The sequence below is a fragment of the Belonocnema kinseyi genome, chromosome 1, assembly GCF_010883055.1.
Source record: "Belonocnema kinseyi isolate 2016_QV_RU_SX_M_011 chromosome 1, B_treatae_v1, whole genome shotgun sequence".
NCBI classification, from domain to species: domain Eukaryota; kingdom Metazoa; phylum Arthropoda; class Insecta; order Hymenoptera; family Cynipidae; genus Belonocnema; species Belonocnema kinseyi.
The window spans coordinates 75,767,057-75,773,084 of record NC_046657.1 but is presented as its reverse complement, the minus strand read 5'-3'; positions in this window follow the sequence as shown (position 1 = coordinate 75,773,084).

Here is a 6,028-nt window from a genome sequence, read left to right as displayed (position 1 = left end):
GTATTTTAAATAGAATAGATGAATTTTTAACCCAAAAAGACGAATTTTCGATAACAAGCAAGTAATTTTTAACAAAGCAGATGAATTTTGGGACAAAAAAAGTTCCCTGCCAGTTGAACTAAACATAAAAAAAGTATTTTTATCAAAATAGTTCAATTATCAAATGAAATCGTCAAATTCTTAGTTTAAGAAAATTGTTCTTACTTGACAAAACGTATTTTCAACTAACTGAGCTTAACAAAAAAATATAATTTTTGAACGAAATAAATGAATTCTGAACCAAAATGATAAATTTTCAACAAAATACATCAATTTTCAAAATCTCTACGAAAAAGTTGAATTTTGAAACTGAAAATATAATTTTTCAACAAGAAGGTTAATTTAAAAATTATTTTTTTCAACTGATATGTAAAATTTTTGTAACAAAATATAAAATTGATTACACAAATGTTCAATTCTCAACTTGAGAACATGAATTCCCAACTTAAATTATGCCTATATTCGGTGTTCCAAAATTTTCTGCTATAATGGTATAATAAAAATCATTAGGCTTCCATTCCGTATCAATATCCTTTTTCCTAGACAAACTATCTGCTATCTCATTATTTTTCGAAGGAATAAATGGAGCTATCAAAATGATGTTTCTCAATTCTGCCCATTGCCAAATTTGTCTAGATAATGTACTAAATTTTTCAACTCGTATTCCAACTATTTTGTTCACGTAAGACAATGTTATTAATATCTGTACATTTCACAAATCCGACGCAAGTTCTTCTAAGGCTATCTTTAAAGTAAGTAATTCTAAATAATTGATATGAAATCTGGCTTCAAACTCTGACCAAAATCCCTAAATTTCTCTAGAACCATTAGAATCCCCCCAACTAGTAGTTGATGCATTTTTGTAGATAGTCATTGCAAAATTACCTAATTTAATGTAGTGATTTTTTTTCTTTTATATTGCTTTTCCACCAGAAAAGGTCTTCTTTTATTTTGCTAGGTATCTACATGACCTTATTGTAATTATAATCATTAAACACCAGCCATACTTAACCGCTGTTCAGCAAGAGACGAGCTTGCCAATTAATTGAGCAAATTGCTTGATAGTACTGTCACGGCCTGTGACCGTTATACTTATATACACAATATCTACTTATTTATAATTATAATCAATTGTCAATATCAATTACATAAAATACTCAGTACCTATAAATGATCTTGACCATAAAAGTAATCTTCGAGTATATTCTCGGAGGAACACTTATCGATTAGTAAAGGGTTATCCGAAACACCCTACCATACCGACCATAGATAACTAAATCCACTTTAATTATATATCCGAAGACTGAGTTATTTATAAATTAATCTTTTATTATCTTTTATTATTAATCACCATGATCAATTATTATTAATTATGGTCGTAAACATTTAATATTTATATTCTGAATCATATTATACATTTCATGTCAAATTCTAAGAAATATCAAGTAATACCAAAGAGAATCATGTGAATGCGCGGTCATTGACGTCCCAACCAATCAAAAGGAAGCAAGCCTCACGAAGGAACACGCGAGGCCCATCTACTATGGCCCAATTGGTGAAAAGGCGATAAACGTCATAATGATATGTGGTCTTCGACTACCCCTCAATAGAATGCATTGCAAGGACCAGCGCGTGGCCTCCCACCTACGCAATATTCCAAGATCATCATGCCATAAATTAATGTTAGAAAATGGTCCACCAAGGGACTATTTTTCCTCCTCTGATCAGATTTCTGCCTATATATACCCACTTCTTGAAGGGTTAAGACAAGTATATTTCTACCATCGTACAGTAGTTGAATCTCTGTAGCAGAACTGTTCGGGATTTTTAAAAAACAAAGTTTAGATTCAGTGAAACCAGTGAACTGAGTAAAATATCATTTACCTCAAAATAAATAACTTTAACATCAGTTGGACTTAAACTCTGTGAGCCCCTTTAACGAGCAAGAAAGCTCTCCTCAAAAAACACACCATCAACCTATTGTACACTTATGCAATAGGAAAGGAAGGGATATCGACCAAGTTTACGAACCGAGTCCCTGACGAGGATTCTTCAGTTTCAACAAAGGGCCTTATTCCAAAGTGGGAATAAAATCAAAATCTTTGGTAAGTTTAGGAAAATATTATTACTATCCTTCATTTCTTTTTTCAATATTATCTAAAAACTCGTTACTAAAGTCTTTTCCTTTTTTTTAAAGGGTGGACAATAAAACGAAGTTTCTCAAAATATTCTGGCAGTTCCATGCTGCATATGTCGAATCAAATAAACAGTCACAAATATCACACATGTAACTTGATTTCAAAAAATTATAATTGTATATCTTAACCCGTTCTAAATCAATGATTCAATTATCTCAACCTTTCGCTTTGTTTGTTCCTCAATCCATGCCTTCTAATTTTAAACAAAATTAGAATTAAGAAAAGAGAAAGTAGCGTAAGTTGAGCTATAATTATTTTATAACAAGGTAAGTGCATCTCATCTCCGACGTAACAGTAAAACTATTAATTTACATGAGTTTTTCTATCAATTGCATAACTTTTTCGGTTTTATTTTCTGGCAATTTTATTGTGTACTCTTCCGTATTATTTAAGACACCTAAAAATTTGCATATTTTTTTTTGTGTTGATGCTGATTTTTATCATTCACTCTAAAACCCAAGGCTTCCAAAAGTTTGACCGTTTGATTGACATTTATTTCGCAATTTTTAAATAAACTTTCTATAAATAAAATAACATGTAAGTACCCTCCATTAAATTTCTCATAAAACCATATAGACTTTCTATAAGTATCTAATTGTTCCTAATGGTTTCTGTTGGTAGTGCCACTTAGAGAAAATTTGCCACATAGAAAATCTACAAATAACTGTATGAATTTTCTATTAGAATTTGAAGTGGTTTCTGAATGGCATTCCAAGAGCGTCCCTTTTTGTTATAATTATTTATGTGGATATCTATACAGAATTTTCCAACCGACAGAATAAGTCCCCAAGCATCTACATGGATTTATATGTATGCTCCTGACATGTAATCTATATAAATATACAAATAAAATTTTTTTAACATTGTGCAAATTCCCTACTTCTATATGGATGTATATGTATTTTCCTTACATGTAAGCTAAATGGAATTGCAAAGATGATTTGAAGCAGTATTTATGTGGATTTACAAATAAGATTTTTTTAACATGGTGCTAATTCCCTACTTCTATATGGTTTTATATCTGTTCTCCTGATATGTAATCTATATAAAATTGCAAATAGGATTTGAAGTTTTTTCTATATAAATTTTATAAGTGGGGCTATTCTGATGACGCGCTAATTACCTACTTCTATATTGATCTATATGGGTGAAAAGGGAAAGAAAAAGAGGGAAAGGGAAAAATAAAAGGGAAAAGAGAAGAATAGAAAAAAGAACAAGGGTAAATGGAACCATTTCCCTTCCCCTTTTCCCTTTCCCAATCACCTTCACGGTGATCATTTTCCGTTTCCATTTTTCTTTTTCTCCCTTTAACCCCTCCCCTTTTACTGTTTCTCTTTCCCGCTTAACCTTAAACTTTTAAGCTTACCGTTTTCATCATTTCCCCCTTCCTTTCAACCTTTTTTCTCTTTTCCCTTTTTCTTTTCCTCTTTAAATTTTCACCCTTTTCTCTTTCTCATTTTCCATTTTGGAAAAAAGGAAAGAAGGAAATGGAAAAATGAGAAAATAGGTGAAGGGAACGAGGAAAGGGAACCAGAAAAAGGGAATAAGGAAAAGGACAAAGGAAGGAGAAAATGAGACACGGAAAGGGTAAAAAGGGAAAGAGAGAAAAAGAAAATTAAAAGGAAAAAGATAATAGGAAAAAGAACGATCGTAAAGAAAAGCGGGACATAGAGGAAGGAGAATGGCGAACGAGTGAAAAAGGAAAGGGTAAGCGGTTCCGGAGAATAAAGAAATGGAAAAATAAGAAAGGGGAAAAGGAAAAGGTAAAATGAGAAAAGAGAGAAAGGTTGAAGGGAACGGGGGAAGGTTTAAAGGGAATGGGAGAAAGGTAAGGCGAGGAAAAATGAGAAACAGGAAAGGGTGAAAAGGGAGCAAGAAAGAAGGAAATAGGAAAAGGGAAAAATAAAAGGGGGGCGGAAAGAACATCAAAAAAGGGTGTAGAGTACGGAGAAATGATGAAATGGGAAATGGTGGAAAGGGAAAAGGGAAATAGTAAGGGGATGGATTGAGGATTAGGAAAGGAAAAAGGAAAATGCAAGGGGGATGAGAAAGGGGTAAGGGGAAGGAGAATGATAAAGTGTGATAACAGAAAGGGTAATGGGAAAACAACAAAGGTGACTGGCTGAAAAGGGAACAGTGAAAAGGTAAATAGGAAAGGGGAAAGGAAAATGGTGAAAGAGAGAACTAAGAGAGATACAGAGAGACTGCACGATCCAGCGCCTGTCTGGTCGTTCTCACCATACATTATTTCTCTGCTTCACATGCTTGTTTTTATTTATTAAAAATAAAGTTCCGTTACATGCATTTAGTATTATTATTTGGACTCAGACGTAGATATCTTGTATATCCGCCACCTAAACAGAAATACCTAGTCGACGCGTCCTGCCGCAGGGGCCATTTTGTTTCTAGCGTTCATTTGCCCTCACCTTCCGTGCGGTAAATTGGCAGTAAATGGACGCTTTTGGACGGAAGTTTTGCGACGCGAACGGGAGAAGGACAGAATATTTCGAAGCCGTTAAAAAAAACATATAACGATATTTTAATTATGGTATTCAGATACGCGCAGATACGCGGAACAAAAGACAAAGTGTTTGTGGCTGATATAGCAGATTTCGACCCAAATAAGAAATCAAAATATTTAAATGTTAAGTGTATCCATATATGTATTTTAATGGCAACACGTGAAAATTTTAGAAAAATATTGTTTTCGTATCAGTCAGCAGCTTTTTTAGTTAAAAATAAGGCCTCTTTTTCTCTCCCCTCTTTTTCTCGTTCTTTCACAATTACGAACTGAATTAATAGAATCCAATAAAAAAATTCAACTTTTAATGGTTCGATTATAATTATCTTTTGTTACTAAGTCTATATACTCTTATAGTTTGTAACTAGAATTAATTTTTTCAATGAAAATTTAACAGTTTTGTGCATAATTTATCTTTTTGTGTTAAAAGTTCAACTATCCTGGTTAAACATTAAAGTTTTGTAGAAAATTCATTTCTATATTTGAAAATGTAAACTCTCTTGTTGAGTATTCCTATTTTTGGTTTGAAAATTGATTTCTTTGGTAGAAATATAATCTTTTTTGGTTGGAACTTAAACTGCTTTGTCAACAAATCATTTTTTTATTAAAAATCCTCAATTTCTTTCAAAATAATCTCTGCCTCAAAATGTATACATTTTTTTAAAATATCTTTTTTTTTTAAATAAATGTTTGTAACAGAAAATTCAAGTATTTGTTTAAACATTGGTCTATTCCGTTAAAAAGAAATATTTTTATATTAAATTATTTGGTCTTCTTAGAGCTGAGAAAGTCAAGAATTTGTTTCACAATTTTCCCCCCGCAGAGTTGAGAATTCACCTTTTTTGTAAAAGAATATTATTATTTTGTGAACGTTTTAACAATATTAATTTAAATTTTAAATATTTGGGCATTCACCTAAACGAAATAAGGATATTAACAGAGGCATATAGAAACCATCTCAGGCGCTATTGTTAATTCCGTATAGAGCCACATAGACCCAGTAGTCTATCAGAATTAATGAGTCATCTTCCAAGAAAAAATAAAGTTACCAACAGGATCAATGGGGCATTTACATTAACGAAATTTAATTCCAACAGAAGTGTATAGAAACCAGCCCAGTAGCTATTAGTAATTCAGTATAGAGCCACATAGACCCAGAAGTTTATCAGAATTAATGAGGCATTTCCAAAGAAGGAATAAAGATACCAACAGAAGCATATAGAAAACACATCATTGGCTGTTCGTAATTCCACATAGGGCCGTAAAGAAC